The 20513-nt window shown below is 42.4% G+C and overlaps 1 protein-coding gene across 4 annotated transcripts in view; it reads left to right on the top strand.

Moving 5' to 3' along the window:
- The window catches only part of NCALD (neurocalcin delta), a 105689-nt gene that overhangs the window by 42958 nt on the left and 42218 nt on the right, over window positions 1-20513 (top strand). The window contains exon 1 of one of the 4 annotated variants that reach the window (XM_070748150.1): window positions 2615-2807. The exons of 2 other annotated variants lie outside the window; for them this stretch is intronic. The gene's annotated coding sequence lies outside the window, so the exon portion shown is untranslated. Of the gene's footprint in view, window positions 1-2614; window positions 2808-20513 lie in introns of those variants that run through there. One more of the 4 variants, XM_070748151.1, reaches the window with a different exon arrangement.

Raw genomic sequence — 20513 nt, 5'->3', positions numbered from 1 at the left:
TAATGTTACACATAGGGACAGTGGCTAGAATCACCTATGTGCAATGATGGAAAGATCCCCAGATACCCTTGGAGAAGGAAATAATTAAAAACATTTATGATTGCGTGGAAATGGACAGGCTAACGATGGAATTAAACAATCAAAAAGACTCAGATTATAATGCTTGAACTAAATGGTATGAATGGACAAAAAAAGAGAGACAAAAATCCAGTAGGAGACAACAAAGAAAAACAATGTATACAATGTACAAACTATACAATGCATTATTACCAATGTATATACATATAGATGTTGATCTGCTTGAAAATGTTAATAGAATTCTTTATTGGCCAAGCATGATTGGACACATAAGGAATTGTCTTTGGTGCATATGTTCTCAGTGTACATAAAAGAAAATGTATACACTTGTCAAGAATCATGAGGTGCAACACTTAATGATTGTCATGGGCAGTGATGGGCTTCTACAAGTATGCAGAAGCAGTAGAATTTTTTTTCTTTTTTTTTCTTTTTTTCCTTTCTGGGTTCTGGGTATGTTTTTCCTGTTGCAGTAAATGAGGTTGAATGTGTGTAATTTTACAAGAGCTGTGCATACCTGTGTGCACATACACTTTATATAGTAGATAATGTATATTTTTGTGTGCCTGTGTGTAATACGTATCTATACAGTGTTCCCTCGATTTTCGCGGGGGATGCGTTCTGAGACCGCCCGGGAAAGTCGAATTTCCACGAAGTAGAGATGCGGAAGTAAATACACTATTTTTGACTATGAACAGTATCACAAGCCTTCCCTTAACACTTTAAACCCCTGAATTGCAATTACCCACTCTCTTAGCAACCATTTAGATTATTACTCACCATGTTTATTTATTAAATTTTATTTTAAAAAATATTTATTAAAGTCAGACGAAAGTTTGGCAATGACATATGATGTCATCGGGCGGGAAAAACCGTGGTATAGGGGGAAAACCATGAAGTATTTTTTAATTAATATTTTTGAAAAACCGTGGTATAGACTTTTCGCGAAGTTCCAACCCGTGAAAATCGAGGGAACACTGTATACCTAGAATTAAATAGTATATTTTGGATGTTCAGTAAGGGAAATTGTATCTCTTTGAGGTGAGGAGAGGCCAGGTATCCTAACCCTAACCCTTGATGTGAGTGATGTGAAGTTGGCCACCTTTAAGCCTGTTGTATGACCTTTAAGCCACCCCATTGCATGATTGTCAAGCCACTCCCACCTGGTCACATGGATGGCAAGCCACACCCACAAAATAAGCCACACCCACAGTGTGGTAGTAAAATTTTTTGCAGCCCTTCACTGGTCATAGGGGTAAAATAAGCAACGAAGAAATAATATTAATAAATATCTTTAAGGATACAAGCGACAAGTTACAGTCATGCAGTCATAAGTGAGAGGAAATGGGTGATAGGAATCATGGGAAAAAACTAGTAGTAATAGCAGTGCAGACTTAGTAAATACTTTGACAGTGTTGAGGAAATTGTTTAGCAGAGTGATGGCGTTCACAAAAAAACTGCTCTTGCATCTAGTTGTCTTGGTGTGCACTGCTCCGTAGCGACCTTTTGAGGGTAGGAGTTGAAACAGTTTCTGTCCAGGATGCGAGGGGGCAGTAAACGGACAGTTTGATTTCAAAGAAGTTTGATCTACTTGGAGTTATATTCTGTTGTTTAAGTGTTCCCTTTATGCTTTTGAACAGTGGTCTTTTCACAGCCCTCTTTTTGACTCCTGCAGTATACGGGTCCTCAATGGAAGGCAGGTTGGCAGAAAATCAATAAAAATCATTGTGAAATTTATTTATTTTGTCCAGTACAAAATGAAGGTTGAAAAGAATATACATGTAGTAAAATGTATCAAGGAAAGGACAGAAGAGATATGAGAATAAAATGCATCGATGAAGAAAAGAGGGAGAGATATATGTATGTAAGAAAAGATATAGGAGATATAGGAGAGACAATTGGGGAAGTTGATATGCCCTTTAGCTACTATGATTTACGTATGATTTGCTTGGGTGGTGTGATTAATTTTTTATGATAAGGGTTTTAATCTGTTTTTTAATATTGGATTTGTACATTGTGTATTGTGCTGTGAGCCGCCCCGAGAAGGGTGGCATACAAATCTAAATAATAATAATAATAATAATAATAATAATAATAATAATAATATATAATAATTATATAATAATAATAGTAATAATAATAATAGTAATAATAATAATAGTAATAATAATAATAATAACTGGACAGGGGACAGAAGGCAAAAAAAAAAGAAATTAAGAAGTGGACGGGGGCGCCATGCAAACATTCCTGCTCCCCCAGAAGGATTCTGGGCAAGTCGGTCATTATCTCTGGCAGCTCTTCATTCATATTCACCGCCTCGCCTCCTTTTTCAGTCCTCCCTCACCCGTCCAATTTTTCCACAGCTCACAGGGACCCCCGAGTGCAGCCCCGACCGCGCTCCAAACGCGCACACGTGTGTGTGTGTGTGTGTGTGTGTGTGTGTCTGACAAAACGACCCCTCTCGAAATCCTCTCAGAGCGCCGGGCCGCGGTTGCTACGACGACCAATGCTCTCCGGGTTCGCGGCGGAGCCATGTGACAGTGACATTGACGTCAGCCGGAGGCAGGCGGTGTGGCTGGAAGTCTCCAGCGGAGCCCGAGCCCGTGTGTGTGAGAAAGCTGCTGCCGCGTCCAGGGCTCGCTCGCTCCGTCCCTCGCCGCCGCGCTTCCTCCGCCGACCAGCCGGAGCCATGGCGCATTAAAGAGAGGAATTTGCATTTCTGGCGGAGCGAGGTAAAAAGGGCCGCCGGAGGGGGTTTGCGGCGGGTGAGGCATTTCCACGGCTTTGGGGCGCATTGCTCTGCTTCCCGCCTCGTCGTGCGGCTCCCTTTCCCCGCCTTCCCGCCTCGCACATTGAAGGCGCCTTGCAAACTTTCCCCCTCCGGGGCAGAAAGGCGGGTCGGGGTGGCCGTGAAAGTGGGGCAGGGCAGGAGGCGGCGCGGCTCCTCCGCTTGAAGCTGAGCGCGGGGAGTAAAAGTTCAGGGCGGCCGAGCGAAAAATGCCACAGGCAGCCACCGAGACTGGGCGGGACGCTGTCGGGTAGGCGTGGGAGAAAGCCTCGGGGACCCGGAGTCCACGGATCGCGCCTTCGGTCTTGCCTTGCCTTCCCCTTCCCCTTCGCCCAGGGTTGATCCCTTTACTGGATCGCTTCAGTTTGATTAAAAAGAAACAAAATCCTAGCACTTTAGGGGCTCTTCCTGCTAGGATTCCCAAGTTGGGAAGCGTTGGAAATGGCATTGGCTTCCCAGGGGGATTTCGAGTTTCCTCTCGGGTGGGGTGGAGGGTTGTGGGGGCTCGGGGCTCCACGCGCGAACTTTGGATGGAAGCCCCGTTCAAAGTGGGGAAGCGAACTTCCACGTCGGGGCGAAGTCGTGGGAAGCTACCGGTGTCTCGTCTCTTGACTGCCGAGAAAGGAAGGGAAGTCAATATGAATAATGAGTGTCCTGAGCATTACTAGAGAGACAGAGATATGAGATATGATAGATAGATTGAGATATGAGATATGAGAGAGATATATATATATCATACACACACACACACACACACACACACACATATAGAGAGAGATGTATGCCGCTCTGAGTCCACGGAGAGGGGCGGCATACAAATCAAATAAGTTATTATTATTATTATTATTATTATTATTATCATCATCATCATTAGATAGATAGATAGAGATATGATATATGATATATATGTATATAGAAAGAAAGATATAAATAGATAGATAGATAGATAGAGATAAAGAGAGAGAGAGAGAATGATATATGATATAAGATAGATAGATAGATAGATAGATAGATAGATAGATAGATAGATAGATAGATAGATTTGGACTTATATGCCGCCCAACTCTCAGAGGACTATAAACCAAATTTATTCACATGACGTGATATAACCCCCCTCCCCCCAAAAGCATTTAAAACCAATGTAAAACAACAGTTAACAATTAAAACAGTTTTTAAAAACCCATGCATATCTTCACTGGTTGTGGCTTATTAAAAATGAATCTTTCATTTTTGCAGAGAGGCGTGTTATGTATACTGAGAACGAAAGTCTGTTCCAAATCTGAGATAATGCCAATAGAATAGTGAACAAATGGTGTATTTTCAACTCCCTTTCTATTCGCCCACTTCACTTGCAGCCTTTTAAACTTTTCTTCTGGGTTGAAACCACGACTTGCAGTAATGACAAATAGGAACTCTCATTTGAAAGATACTGCTCCCAGTTGAAAAATAAAAAACGCTACTTGCTTGCTTCCTTGCTTCCTGTTATGAGGGAAACGCTGATTAAAAAAACAAAAAATACTACATCTTACATAGAATTCCAGTCTGACTCTGGAGTTGAGTGGCCAATAAATTTAAATAAATAATGATTCATTGAGTTGTATTTGAGTCAGCATGCATGCCTTTAGAATAGAATAGAATTCTTTATTGGCCAAGTGTGATTGGACACACAAGGAATTTGTCTGTGGTGCTATAACAGTTCAGTGTTATAACATTTATATAACATTAATTAGAGTGTTGTTGCTATCCCTCCTTTTCTCTAGTTAGAAACGTAGAAGCAATAACTGCAATATTGATATTTTTGAAAGGAACAGCATGGCATTTGTTTCAGATCTGCATACTGTTTTAAAAATATCTCTTTGAAAACTCATTTAATGAGTGACAACGATAGCCTTGAACATATATCTTAATACTCTAATAGCGGTAACTTTTAGTCCCTAATTAATATTTGTTTATTTGTATCCCCCCTTTATTATTTTTACAAATGAGGTGAACTTATGCAACAAAACCTCTTCCTCCTATTTGACCCACAACAACACTTTGAGATGTGTTGGACTAAGAGAATTTGACTGACCTAAACTCACCCAGTTGGCTTTCTTAAGGTGGGACTTGAATTCACAATCCTCTGCCTTCTAGGCTGACAACTTAACTACATTTATTTATTTCTTATTTATTTCTTATTTGTATTTATATGCTACTCACTCCAAAAAGGACTCAGAGTGGCTAACAAGAGTCATAAATAGATCAAACTGGCTCTCCTATATTGAAATAAAAGTCAATATAAGGAGCGTAAATAAGTGCACTGGAGTGCCTTTCGTCCCCTGTCCAATTATCTTTCCTTTCCTTCACCTATCTTATATATTCTGTTCCTTTCATATATCCTCTCATCTAAGTTCACTTTCACCCTCTTTTATATTATCACATGTCTATTTTTCTTCCTATGTATTTGTATATTGGACAAATGAATATCATCACAGTGTTGTACTAATAGTAAACAGAACAAAACAAAAGAAGGTATTTAATGCTAAATACAGAAATTACGTTTAACCTAAGTATGAAGAAAAGAAGTAACACGCATATCTAACGCACAGAGGAAATAAATTTTGAAGGTCATTTTCCAGGATTTTGACTTCTATTTTAATGAAGGATCCTTCTTGAGAAAGCTTCCTTTGGGAAATGCTATATCCCATAGTGCTTGAACTCTAGTTTCTAATTATATTTCCATAACGTTTTTATGACTAATGCACAAATATGGAGCCAAGAATAATTTAAACATCTTTAAATAATCAATATTAGGCAACTTCTGAGATTTTGAGCATATTCTAGGATTAGAACCCTACAGTCCATACGTGCAATGAGAAACATGTTATCTTAGTAAAGTTTTGGGTAAGTTATATAAATATACATTTAGATGGGATATGTATATCATGTTTGTTGCTATCGTATCTAAAGTCATTGGAAAAACCATGCTTTAAGTGCCAAAAGATGTTAAAACCCTATGATGCAACCAATGTGGGTATTTATTTTATTTATTTTATTTATTAATAGAGTTGAAAGGGACCGTTAGGTCATCGAGTCCAACCCCCTGCCTGAGCAGGAAACCCTACAGCACCCGAGCCAAATGGAAGTCCAATCTCCTCTTGAAGGTGTCCAGAGTTGGGGAGTTCACCACCTCCCCTGGCAGGCAGTTCCATTGGTTGATCGCTCTGACCGTCAGGAAGTTCTTCCTTATTTCCAGGTTGAATCTCTCCTTGGTCAGCTTCCAACCATTGTTCCTCGTCCGGCCCTCTGGTGCCCTGGGGAATAAAGAGACCCCCTCCTCACCGTGGCAACCCCTCAAGTATCTGTAAACTGCTATCATGTCCCCTCTAGACCTTCTTTTTTCTAGGCTGTCCATGCCCAGTTCTCTCAATCTCTCTTCGTAAGTCTTGGTTTCGAGTCCCCTAATCATTTTGGTTGCTCTTTTTTGCACCTTCTCCAGAGTTTCGATGTCTTTTTTGTAGTGAGGTGACCAAAATTGGATGCAGTACTCCAGGTGGGGTCTGACCAATATCAGATGCTATTCCATTTTTCCTTTTGTTGTTGTTGTTGTTGTTGTTGTTGTTGTTGTTGTCATTACTTAATTTGGTCAGTAGTTTATTGAAATCCAGTATGAACAATAATGCTGATTGAAAGGTACAAAAAAACAAACAGCAAATATGCAATCGTTGAGTTTCAGGTTTAGAAATAACTCAGTGAAATCTTCTGGGAACGTTTAAAATAGCTTGTATTCTTGGCTAAAGAAACATTAGTGAACTTTTGAGCATATTAACTCTAGCAGGTGTTGAAGAATCAAATAGCTATCTTTAAGAGTTGCTTGCTTTAAAAAAAAATTAAGTTGGAATGTGAAAGCAAACAAAATTAACTATCATTACCTTGTACAATTTAATTGGACATAGATAACATGGATATTTGGGTTATTAGGATTTTTTTCTTTCTTTTTTTTAGCTACAAAGGCCGTGGAATGAAAAGAATTTATTAAACTAATTTTAGCAGGATTTTAGTTTTAAGGTTTGGGTTTTTTTAAAGAACAATAGTATTTTAAACATTTCAGATGATATCGAGGAAGTTTTCTGGTTCAAAAAGAAAATTTTACTAGGAAGTCTTGTCAAATAAAAAATTCAAGCCGTTCCGTGCTATTGGGGAAAAAATTAAGCCATGCTGCTGACACAAGTCTCATTTATGCCTTTGAACTTTCCTTTTACACACTATGTTAACATTAGTAAAGCTAAATAGTTTAATTAGAGCAATTGGTGAAGTTAAGATACTACTTCAAACAATTACTCCAACTTTGGGAAGTTATTAAAAATAATAATGGCCTTGCTAATCAATTTTCACTGGTATTTGCTCTGTTGACTACCAATTTAAATGTTTTGAGAGACAAACATTTGGATTTTTTCTCCCTTTATGCAACTGATGTAAGTTCCATTCAAACAACTTTGCAATTTCTTCCAAAGCAGTTGATTTTGATTTTGATTTGTCAAACTGGCTTTATTTCATTCTATGGTAATTAACCTGTTGTGAGAAGGGTGGCATAGTAATAATCAATCAATCAATCAATCAATCAATCAATCATCACACAAATACATTCATTGTATTTTATTTCAGATATTTCAAACTGATCATTGCCTCTAAGAGCTCCTTTCATTCATTGCAGAATAATCTCTTCCTTTACGTTTACAATTTATTTAAAAAAAAGAAAGATGCACCAATAAAGCCTAGAGCAGTATTATCAAGAGATGTATGGACTTCAATTCCCATAATTCTCTATGCAGGCTGGGGAGTCCTGGAAATTGATCCTATCTTTAAAGGAAAGAGATGAGTTGTTCATGAGGCTATAGCAGTGATGGTGAACCTTTTTTTTGCTCAGGTGACAAAAGGGCGGACGCACACACATATCCACAATGCACTGCCCTCCATGCCATGCATGCGTGCACAACTCCCTGTGCTGCCCCCCTGTGCATGCACGTAGACTTCACTGAAGCCGCCCTGAGTCTATGGAGAGGGGCGGCATACAAATCTAATGAATGAAGGAAGGAAGGAAGGAAGGAAGGAAGAAAGAAAGAAAGAAAGAAAGAAAGAAAGCCTCAGGAGGCTTTCCTGAAGCCTGGGGAGCGCGAAAAATGGCCCAGGCCGTTTGGAACTAGAAGTTCATTTTTTAGCCATCCATAGGTTGCAGAGGTTTCCCTGAAGCCTGGGGAGGGTGAAAACAACCTCCACCGCCCTCTGGGACACTGAAAATCAGCTGCACACATGCGCATGAGAGCTGACATAGGGAATGTCTCATGTACCCTCAGATTTACCCTCACGGGGCTATCTGATCACTTCCAGGTTGGCCAGAGAGTCAAGTAATAGATTGTTTATTCAAGGATATTAAGAGTTTTGCTCTGCTAACTTCCCAGAGCAATTGTCATGGGAAGAGGAAGACCAACTTGGCTCTCTCATCAGCTAAGACAGGAAGCTGTTGGAGAAAGTATACTTTGCTCCCTTTGCCAGATAAATCAGTTATTGATTATAATCCTGTTACTACGGCTTGGAACAACAGTACACAATAGTTCTGTTCATCGGCCGTTGCAGGTAATCCTTGACTTAAAGCCATTCAGTGAGTGACATTCAAAGTTGTGATGGTGCTGAAGAAGTGACTCATGACCAATCCTTGCTCAAAATGGGTGAGCAGTGTGGTCGGGCGGTAGGAAAAGCAAGTAGGATGCTTGGCTGCATAGCTAGAGGTATAACAAGCAGGAAGAGGGAGATTGTGATCCCCTTATATAGAGCGCTGGTGAGACCACATTTGGAGTACTGTGTTCAGTTCTGGAGACCTCACCTACAAAAAGATATTGACAAAATTGAACGGGTCCAAAGACAGGCTACAAGAATGGTGGAAGGTCTTAAGCATAAAACGTATCAGGAAAGACTTAATGAACTCAATCTGTATAGTCTGGAGGACAGAAGGGAAAGGGGGGACATGATCGAAACGTTTAAATATGTTAAAGGGTTAAATAAGGTTCAGGAGGGAAGTGTTTTTAACCTGAAGTTAGTTGGGGGAAAGATCAAAAGCAACATGAGAAAATATTATTTTACTGAAAGAGTAGTAGATCCTTGGAACAAACTTCCAGCAGACGTGGTTGGTAAATCCACAGTAACTGAATTTAAACATGCCTGGGATAAACATATATCCATTGTAAGATAAAATACAGGAAATAGTATAAGGGCAGACTAGATGGACCATGAGGTCTTTTTCTGCCGTCAGTCTTCTATGTTTCTATGTTTCTATGACCATCACAGAGTCCCTGTGGTCACATGATCCAAATTCAGGCCCTTGGCAACTGGCATGGCTTTCTCATGATTGCAGTATCCCGTGATCATGGGATTCCCATTTGCAACCTTCCCAACTGGATTCCTATGAGCAAAGTCAATGGGGGAATCTGAATTCTCTTAATGACCACATGCTTCATTTAACCGCAGGGATTCATTTAATGACTAATGCAAAAAAATGGCTGTGAAATTGGGAACCATTGACTTTACAATTACCTTCTTTAGCAATAAAAGTTCCAGCCCCAATTGTGGTCATAAATCCAGGACTACCTATATCAATTCTAATAATCAGAGGAGCAAGACACACAAATGGCTCTTCAAGGTGGAGAATCGGTCAGAAACAATAATGGGTTGCTTATGTTTGTTTCCCCTTTTTAATGTTAATACTTAATAAACATTATTTAAAATGTTTAAAAGGAGAGGGGTGGCATACAAATCCAATTAATAAATACAAATCCAATAAATTAATAATAATAATAATAATAATAATAATAATAATAATAATAATAATAATAATAATAATGGGTTGCTACCGGAATGGTAAAGGACGCCACACCAGTAACAAAAGTTACTGTGCATGCAGCTTCTGGTGTCTTGTTTGCATGTGCCTATGTCCCAGCTTGTTTTTGCTTCTGCGCATGCGCAGGAAGCAAAATCTCATGAGGGGATGTGTGTGCGAGGTAGATTTTGGTGATTTTTTGCTTCTGCGCATGCACGGAAGCAAAAAAATTGCCGAAATCCCATGCGCGATAGACGAAACCAGCCAGGAGGGGCACGGGTCCAACAAACAAATGGAGGAACCCATCGCTCCCATAGCCTTGTCCACTTCCTTAGGTATGGGCAAATTCATCCCACACAATCTGATAGATGAAAAGCAGGCCTACCGGAAGTTCAGGAAGGCTGTTTCCAGCCTCCAGAGGGCCTCCAGAGCTTGTGGAGGCTGTTTTCACCCTCCTGGAGGCTTGAGAAAAGCCTCTGGAGCCTGGGAAGGGCAAAAATGCCCTCCCGCCATGGTGCAGGAGGCCGATTGGGCCATGCCCACCATTGCCACATGCAACCAAATTTTGCTAAAATTTTTGAAGCCCACACCTGATCAAATGTAAATAACCTTATATTTAAAAAGCCACAAGCTACTATTTCTCTAATCGTCCAATCTAATCTTCAAAACCTCAAGATAAAAGTTGATTCTTCTCTTTATCCTGTGAGAAATCTCTCAATCTCAGTGTCCTTTCTAGAAGGCAGAGATGCATCTACATAGTGGTCCTTCATTCTTGGAAATGGCCTGGTCCTAAATTAAGGACTACCTAAAATTGGGAATATAAATGATAACACCAGTTTTTCCCCTAGTTCCTTATCATTATTACATCAGCTTTCTTTTTCAAACACAAGAACATAAGAAGAACCATGCTAAATCAGGCCAAAGCCCATCGAGTCCAGCATTCTGTGTCACACAGTGGCCCACAAATTGTACATGGGGATCTTGAGCAGAAAGAGAAGGCAAAACACTCTCTTTCCCTTGAACCCCAACAAATGGTACCCAGGGAAATCTTGCCTGCCTCAACCAACATAGAGGCGGCACTTGGACACCTGTTTCAATAACCACTGATACACTTGGCATCCATGAATCTGTCTAATCCTGCCTCGAAGCTATCCAGGCTGACAGCTGTTATGACCTCTTCTGGAAGTGAATTCCATAAACCAATGACCCTCTGGGTGAAGAAATGTTTCCCTTTATTTGTCCTCGCTTTCTTACCTATGAGCTTTAGGGAGTGCCCCCTCGTCCTAGTATTGTGTGATAGAGAAAATAATTTTTCTCTACCCACCTTTTCTATCCCATGCATGATTTTATACACTTCAATCAAATCACCCTTTAAACGCCGTCTTTCAAGGCTGAAGAGACCAAGACATCACAACCTGGTTTCATATTGGAGGTTCTCCAGTTCCTTGATCATACTTGTTGCCCTTTTTTGCACCTTTTCCAATTCCATTATATCCTTCTTGAGGTGCTGTGACCAGAACTGTACACTGTACCCCAAGTGTGGTCTCCCCATCGTTTTGTACAGAGGCAATACAACACTTGCCGACTTATTTTCGATTCTCTTCCTAATCATGCCAAGCATGGAATTTGCTTTTTTTATTGCTGCGGCGCAATGGGTTGACAGCTTCATTGAGCTGTCCACCAAAACCCCAAGATACACACTGTGTTCTTTGCAATTTCAGTGCAAACATATAAAAATCGGTATTGTTCATTTTGCTTGAGAACAGTTTCATTATTATTTCCCTGCTGTGTACAAAGAAGTGCATTTCATTGAACAAATCCACTTACTTATCATGTTAACATCCTACTGTAAAAGAACAAATAATTCTAGAAATATGAGAAGAGGCAGTTAAGTGGTATCACATTTTTTCCTTTAGAATTTTTTACAGAGCAGAGTATCTCTTAACATTCATTTATCACAGGTGTTGCATTCCACAGCAGTAAAGGTTCCATTGCATTGATACCAAAAAAATCCATTTACTGTGCACTCACATAGAGTTGGATTATAATCCTGTAAATAGAATTCTGAGTAAATATGTATAGGATACATTTTTAATATAATAATTTTTTAATATAATAAGGAGATCAATGCATTTTAACTCATGCTCTGTCTGGGTCGTGTTTTTCCAATATCAGTATTTTTGTCCATAGCCATGTACAACATATCGGTATATTCAGATCAGTGGCAAATTATGGGCTCATCCAGCCCACATTTCTCCTTTTTTTTAAATTAAAAGGGTCCATTTTAATCTAGCTCAGTCTGGAATTTAAAACGAAGCGTTCTTAGCAAAACATAAAATAAGACTGACTTGAAAACACTGAAGAAATACGGACTTAAATACAGTGGTAGCTCTACCTAAGAACACCTCTACTTAAGAACTTTTCTAGATAAGAACCGGATGTTCAGGATTTTTTTGCCTCTTCTTAAGAACCGTTTTCTACTTAAGAACCTGAGCCCGGAAAAATTTCCTAGGAAATTTGAGAGCAGCACGAAGGCCCGGCCAGTTTCCTGCCATTACCCCTGAGTTTCTCTTTCTGGCGCAGTGTATGGGAGGCAGTCTCGTGCCGGGTGTATGGGAGGCGCGTGCTCCCCTTCGCTAACTCAGAGCCCCTCTTTTTTTTTTAAGCCTTAAAGTTTTAGATTTTTTTTGATTCCCCTCACTTCACCTTCTTCCTTCGGCAGCGACTCTCCTCCTCCTCTTCTTCCTCCTCCTCCTCCTCACACCCAAATTCCGAGCTTTATTTCTTTCCTAATAGGTTTGCACTCTATTTGCTTTTACATTGATTCCTACGGAAAAAATTGCTTCTACTTACAAACTTTTTAACTTAAGAACCTGGTCATGGAACAAATTAAGTTCTTAAGTAGAGGTGCCACTGTATAAGAAAACAAGGCATGGTGGGCTTGTTGGAGCAAAGCTTTGTAATTGTAATTAATAATAATAATAATAATAATAATAATTATAATTATAATTATAATTATAATTATAATTATAATTATAATTATAATTATAATTATAATTATAATTATAATTATAATTATTATTTATTAGATTTGTATGCCGCCCCTCTCCGAAGACTTCAAAATTAAATTTTGAAATTCATTCCCACAAGATGTGGTGATGGTTACCAGGTTGGCTTGAGTTGAGGTGAAAACAGCTGTGAAAACAGCTGTCCCAGAAGTGTTTTTTCAAGAAGCAACTAAACTTTCCGTTTTTTCTTTGAAGGTGTTTCACTTCTCATCCAAGGAGCTTCTTCAGCTCTGAACAGTCTGTCTGGTCACCGTCTAGTAACCACTGATAAATTCCCTTCTCCATGAATTTGTCTAGTTCTCATTTAAAACCATCTGAATTGGTGGGTATGTCACCCATTGGATGGTGGTGAATTCCACAGCCTTATCTTGGCTTTAAGAACAAAATCTTTGTTACTTAGAAGGTGCCCGTTATTGAGAAACTATAAAACATTTGTTTATTTGTTTCCAACTACACTGGGGAAGGAATGGAAAGGACACAATAATAGTTCTAAATTTATAATTTAAATGAAACAATATGAAATTGTTAGAAAATTACCCTTGACAAAATCAGATAAAGCTGCTTATCAAGTTTAGAGGAATAGTTAGTTACAAGGAGGCAGAAAAATGAAAAGATTGGGAACAGTGTGTACCAAAACCAAACTAACTGACATTGTTTTATTGCCAAATTTATTATTGTCATATATTTCCAGAATATTTTTTTTAATCTCTGTAGTTACTTCTAAGAGAGAGGCATTGATAGCAGGGACAAAATGTCATTCATTGTTGTTTTTTTTAAAGTTGAGATTCAAGACGTTTCAAATACAGTGAAACCTTGTCTTACAAACTTAATTGGTTCCGGGACGAGGTTCTTAAGGTGAAAAGTTTGTAAGATGAAACAATGTTTCCCATAGGAATCAATGGAAAAACGATTAATGTGTGCAAGCCCAAAATTCACCCCTTTTGCCAGCCGAAGCGCCTGTTTTTGCACTGCTGGGATTCCCCTGAGGCCCCCCTCCATGGGAAATCCCACCTCCAGATTTCTGTATTTTTGCGATGCTGCAGGGGAATCCCAGCATTCCCAGCGAAGGGAGCATCAGTGAAATTGCAGCATTGCAAAAACACTGAAGTCCTCAAAACCCCACCTACAGACCTCTGTGTTTTTGCGATGCTGCGATTTCCCCTCGCTGTCTAATGTGTGCAAGCCCAAAATTCACCCCTTTTGCCAGCCGAAGCGCCTGTTTTTGCACTGCTGGAATTCCCCTGAGGCTCCCCTCCATGGGAAACCCCACCTCCGGACTCTGTGTTTTTGCGATGCTGCAGGGGAATCCCAGCATCGCAAAAACGAGCGCTTCGCTGGCAACGGAAGTCCAGAGGTGGGGTTTCCCAGGGAAGGGAGCATCAGTGAAATTGCAGCATCGCAAAAACACCGAAATCCCACCTCCGGACCTCTGTGTTTTTGCGATGCTGTGATTTCACTGAGGCTCCCCTTGCTGGGAAACCCCACCTCTGGACTTCCATTGCCAGCGAAGCGCCAATTTTTGCGCTGCTGGGATTCCCCTTCTGGGATTCCCCTGCAGCATCACAAAAACACAGAAGTCCAGATGTGGGGTTTCCCATGGAGGGGAGCCTCAGGGGAATCCCAGCAGCACAAAAACGGGTGCTTCGCTGGCAACGGAAGTCCGAAGACGGGGCGTCCCAGCAGTGGCGGTGGGTTTGTAAGGTGAAAATAGTTTGTAAGAAAAGGCAAAAAAATCTTAAACCCTGGGTTTGTATCTCGAAAAGTTTGTATGACGAGGCGTTTGTAAGATGAGTTATCACTGTATATTAAAAAGGTAAAATCTACTTTACGTTGAACTCAACTCTTTTTAACTTTATGAACACATTTGTGCAGCCGTGTAGAAGTGGTTTTTCATTGAGTCCTCCTAAAATGCTTTTTTGACTTCTCAGTTGATCTTGTAGCTATAATTTGGGATCTCTTCCTCCTGCACTTCCTGGTGCCCTCCAGAGCTGATTTATTAAGTCGCTGAATATACAGTAACAGGTTATTCGGGTGCAAAACTAATAAGAGCTCTACTTCTATATTGCCTAGCAACTGGCTGGAAGTATAGAAGTTTATACAGTGATCCCCCGGTTTTCGCGACCCCGATCACTGCGAAATGGCTATATCGCGAGTTTTCAACCCGGAAGTAAACTCCACCATCTGCGCATGCATGCCCTTCCACGCATGCGTAGATGGTGGAGTTTCCCCGCCGGGCAGAGGCTTCCCTGGGTCTTCCCCCACTTGCCCCGGTAAGACAGCGGCGGTGCGAGCAACGGGGCGGGCGGGCGGCACGCGCGAGCACGGGGATACCCCAGCTCTGCTTCCCAGCTGAGAAGCGGAGCTGGCAATGGCGGACGGCGCGCGCGAGCGCGGGGATACCCCAGCTCTGCTTCCCAGCTGAGAAGCGGAGCTAGGGTGTCCGCACGCGCGCGCGCGCTTCGGGACACCCCCAGCTCTGCTTCTCAGCTGGGAAGCGGAGCTGGCAATGGCGGACGGCGCGCGCGAGCGCGGGGATACCCCAGCTCTGCTTCCCAGCTGAGAAGCGGAGCTAGGGTGTCCGCACGTGCGCGCGTGCTTCGGGACACCCCCCGCTCCGCTTCTCAGCTGGGAAGCGGAGCTGGCAATGGTGGATGGCGCGCGCGAGCGCGGGGATACCCCAGCTCTGCTTCCCAGCTGAGAAGCGGAGCTAGGTTGTCCGCACGCGCGCGCGCGCTTCGGGACACCCCCAGCTCTGCTTCTCAGCTGGGAAGCGGAGCTGGCAATGGCGGACGGCGCGCGCGAGCGCGGGGATACCCCAGCTCTGCTTCCCAGCTGAGAAGCGGAGCTAGGGTGTCCGCACGTGCGCGCGCGCTTCGGGACACCCCCCGCTCCGCTTCTCAGCTGGGAAGCGGAGCTGGCAATGGCGGACGGCGCGCGCGAGCGCGGGGATACCCCAGCTCTGCTTCCCAGCTGAGAAGCGGAGCTAGGTTGTCCGCACGTGCGCGCGTGCTTCGGGACACCCCCCGCTCCGCTTCTCAGCTGGGAAGCGGAGCTGGCAATGGTGGATGGCGCGCGCGAGCGCGGGGATACCCCAGCTCTGCTTCCCAGCTGAGAAGCGGAGCTAGGTTGTCCGCACGCGCGCGCGCGCTTCGGGACACCCCCAGCTCTGCTTCTCAGCTGGGAAGCGGAGCTGGCAATGGCAGGCGAAGGGCGGGCGGCGGTGGAAGTAAAAACACCATCTGCGCATGTGCAGATGGTGTTTTTACTTACGCAGCGCTACTTCGCGAAAAATCGATCATCGCGAGGGGTCCTGGAACGGAACCCTCGCGATAATCGGGGGATCACTGTACTGTAACGTGCTTCTTGTATGATTCAAGAAAAGCAACCTTTACACATCCTGCTTTATGATACTGTATATCATACTGAATATATTGCTTATAGCTTCTGAATAAGCTGTTTTGTCTTCTGTATCAAACCCTTCCCATAGCCTCCTCTTCCACAGCAGGGCTTTGAAACCATTGAACCTGTTTTGAATGCTGAAAACCATCTTCTGGCTACCAAGTGGAAAGTTTGCAGACGCTGATCCGATAGAGAAAATGATTTTGACAAGTGGACAGATAAGAAAGAATGTGAAAATTGCAGGCATAAGAAAACAGAATGGAAATGTGATGAGAATGTTAATGAAAGTCTCTATGCGTTTTGAGGGAGAGAAGACCAGGAGTGTGGTACCACTTTATTTGCTAACAGCTGTAGGAATAAAGATGTCATAGAAGGTTACCGTATTTTTCAGAGTATAAGACGCACTGGAGTATAAGACGCACCTTAGTTTTGGAGGAGGAAAATAGGGAAAAGAATCTGCTTACCAAGTACACATCTGACTAGCGTCCTTAGTCTGGTCAGCTTCAGTGCATTATTTTATCCCCTAGTTCAGGGGTCCCCAACCACCGGGCCGTGGACCAGTACCGGGCCGCGGGGCATGTTGCACCGGTCCGTGGAGTCAGCAGCTGCCGGCCCTCAAGCCGCCACCCCCTCCCTCCAGCGCTTCGCCTCCCGCCGGGCAAGAGGCCTCGGGAGGCAGGTTCTGCCGGCCACAAGACGATGGATGGGACAGAGGGGCGGGAAGGACCGAGAGGCTCAAGCCTCTTTTGGCTTCTGCCGCGGGGCGCTTTTGCGTTTTTGGCTGGGGGGAGGCAGGAGGGCCAGCCTGACCCCCTCTCTCCAGCGCTTAGCTCCCGCTGGGCAAGAGGGCTTGGGAGGCAGGTTCTGCCGGCCACAGGACGATGGCGGGAAAGAGGGGCGGGGAGGACCAGCACCCCATGCTTAATCCCGCCCCCAACCACGCCCCTTTCCGCCCCCACTGGGCCATAGAAAAATTGTCTTGCTGAAACTGGTCCCTGGTGGAAAAAACGTTGGGGACCACTGCCCTAGTTAGGGCTTTAAAAAAAACTTTATTCAGAGAGAGTAACACTGAAAAAGCTGACAAGCCAATAAGAGCTGGGAACATTGTTAGCACCTGGAAATAAACATTAGGAGCAAGTTAGAGCAATGGAAAAAACCCTGCAAAGATTTAGGGCTTGGAAAACATTATTCTTAGAGAGTAACAATGAAATAGCTTGCAAGCTGGTAAGAGCTAGGAACATCGTTAGCACTCGGTTAGGTCTGGAAATAAACTTGTTTGGAGCACGTAAGAGCAATGGAAAAAACCCTGCAAAGACTTAGGGCTTGGAAAACATTCTTCACAGAGAAACAATGAAAGAGCCTGCAAGGTAAAAGCTGGGAAGATCATTAGCAGATAGTTAGGACTGAAAAAAACAAACAAACCCTACATTCAGAGTATAAGACACACCCAAATTATCAGCCTCTTTTAGGGAGGAAAAAGATGCATCTTATACTCCGAAAAATATGGTATATTTGTGCCTAGCTTTTTCCTGATGCATTTGTCCTCCTGTGCCCATATTTGTATAAAGGGAAAATTCTTAAAATAAGAATGGTTGTACACTGAGAAAGGGAATGTCATCTATCAGTGTTTCCCAACCTTTCCAGCTTTGCGGACTTGGGGGGGGGGAGGAGGAGAGGGGATGGTTCTGAATGCGCCCACAGCTCCATTTGCACTTACTTGCTGCTCGAGCGAGTGAAGCTGTGCATGCTTGCCCGCCACTTCCATGGCCCAGTTTCCAATGGACCATGCCCGGGATTTGGGGACACCTGTTGTCTATGATTTCAATGTTTCAATGTGGTATGATTAAAATTTAGGACTGGGTTATGTCAGCCAGCCTTTCCAATCTACCCGCATCCTTTCCAAAAGGTGCTTTTTTACTGGACTTTCTAGGGTTTTTTCCCCTTTGAATAAGTTTTAGCTTCTCATCCAAGAAGCCTCTTCAGTTCTAACATTAGTTCTTCATCCAAGTCTTCAATTATAACTGACTGGTGGGGAATTCGTTATCAGTCAGAATTGAAGATGCTGTTTGGATGAGAAACGAAACGTCTGTAGAGATTCTTAGTCAACCAGGTCTTTCTTCCTTCCTTCCTTCCTTCCTTCCTTCCTTCCTTCCTTCCTTCCTTCCTTCCTTCCTTCCTTCTTTCTTTCCTTCTTTCTTTCTTTCTTTCTGTTAATTAGATTTATAGGCTGCTGTCTCCAAACGGACTGGATGGAGAATTCTGGGATTTCAAGTCCACAACTCTTAAACTTGATAAGTTTGAAGACCTCTGTGCTAGATGGACAGCAGCCAGGACAGGACCTTGAACCTTTCTAGCTGACAAGCTCAGTGTCTTTAACTGCTGAGCCATCATGCCCTCTCCCTTGTAGTAGTATAGAAATTCTAATGTTAAAGACAAATCAAATTAGAAAAGAACAGAGAAAAATGTATCACATATGTCAGAAAGAGAATGCATATTGTGAAATACTTATCAAACAGAAAACACAATTGAGGTCATATAAATATGAAACTTGGAGAAACTCAAAATAACATCTACTTCAGCATCTCTAAAGACCTTATAAGGTTTTCTTGGCATTGGTTGAAGGAAAGAGTTCTGAATTCCATCTTTTCTTGAATTAAGACAAGCACTTCAATCATTACAACGCTGTAAATCCAAGCAGAGTACAATGCATAATAGTTGGAAGAACAAACTGTAATGGACAGATCAAGATAGCCATTACTGTAAGATCTTTGCCTATTTGGGATTGAAATGCAAACCTCATTCACACTGGGGTGAAAAGTCACATTAGAAAAAGTTTCAAAGTATGCCTTTGTTTCCTTTTGGATAATTGAGATGAATTGGCTGTAAAAGCAATATTGATTTGACTGATCTAAATTGAGCCAATTAGATTCATCTGATTTGTATAGTTAAAATGCATCTGCAAAACACATCTGAATTGTTGCTTTAGTTCATGTCAGATACAAGACACAAAAGCTAATGAAAAATTTCATTCTTTTCATAGTTTTGAAGTAATAAAAGTGGTTGGGTACTGTTGTGGTTAGCTCTGGCCCAGCTCCTGCCCCAAGGAATGTGGAGGTGGACGTGGGGGAGACATCCACAGGCCGCAGGCCTGTTTTGCTCCCAGTAGAATCTGCCGACGAAGTCTCCTCTGACCAAGGAAGCGTGAGTGACAGGGAAGAGGGGAGTTTGGCAGACAGCCCAGGAGGAGATCAGTCATCTGTATTATCCCTGGATTCTGAACAAGAATTAATGACACATCCACGCATGCGTAGAGTGATGCATAGGAGACAACAACTGAAGGATTATTACAAGAGAAGATGAGGCCACCTGTGGTTGGGTGGGGCTGCTGTAATTAGTGCTACAGATAAAAGTGCAGCCTGGTGTTTTAGCCTCATGGCAGTTTATCTGATTCATTGTTTCGTCAAGATCGTGGTTTTTGCTGTTCAGGATTGTGTGTGTGGACTCTCTGGACTTTAGAATTGGACTCAATTTCCCAGTTATTGGACTGCATTTAACCTGTGCCTTGCGTGTACCAGAAAATCCCTTTGACATTTAAAAAGGGAGCTGTTTCTGTTTTTCTGTTTATAAAAACTTTTGGGTTTTCCTTTTATCGTGTGGTGTGTGTCTTCCTGGACTAATTACCCTGTAATTACGGGCGGTTGAGACACTCTGGCAGAACAGGTACAATACAATCAATGACTAGGTGCTCCTCAATTTATCCTGGGCGGTATAGAAGTCAAATTAATAATAGATAAATAACCACCAGATACATAGCGGCCTTTCAAAAATTATGACGGACTTTCTTGGGATACTTATAACCAAGTCCTGAATTTCCAGTGGCTGCCCCTGCCCATGTTCACGTGACCACATGTTGAATGCTCATCAGCCATTCTGTGTGTATGGCTGTCTGCAACTTCCCACAGTCACACAATTGCATTTTGCAACTGTGTGGGCCAAAAAGCGGCATTTGCTTCTGGTTTTCAACAAAACTAGACCACAGTTGATTCCCTTAATGACTGTGGTGTTCACTTCTTCTTTTCCCAGCCCTAACGAGGTGCTAAAGATCTTTCCAGCTTGCAGGATTTTTTTGTTGCTAGTCCATTGCTTTTGGACTGAATTAAGCAATACAGTACAGTCTATGTTACGGATTTTAAAGGTACTGTAAATACAAATGAATGAGATACAAGGAATCTGTACTAAAGCAAATCCTGTGTATTGAAGTAGGCAAATATTCACGTTATGGAGGAGAAAAGGAATACAGCATTTCGTTTAATTAAATTTGCTCTTAAATCTG

The sequence above is a fragment of the Erythrolamprus reginae genome, chromosome 3, assembly GCF_031021105.1.
Source record: "Erythrolamprus reginae isolate rEryReg1 chromosome 3, rEryReg1.hap1, whole genome shotgun sequence".
Lineage (NCBI taxonomy): Eukaryota > Metazoa > Chordata > Lepidosauria > Squamata > Dipsadidae > Erythrolamprus > Erythrolamprus reginae.
Note: the sequence above shows the minus strand (reverse complement) of the source record. Positions and strands in the feature narration are given on the sequence as shown.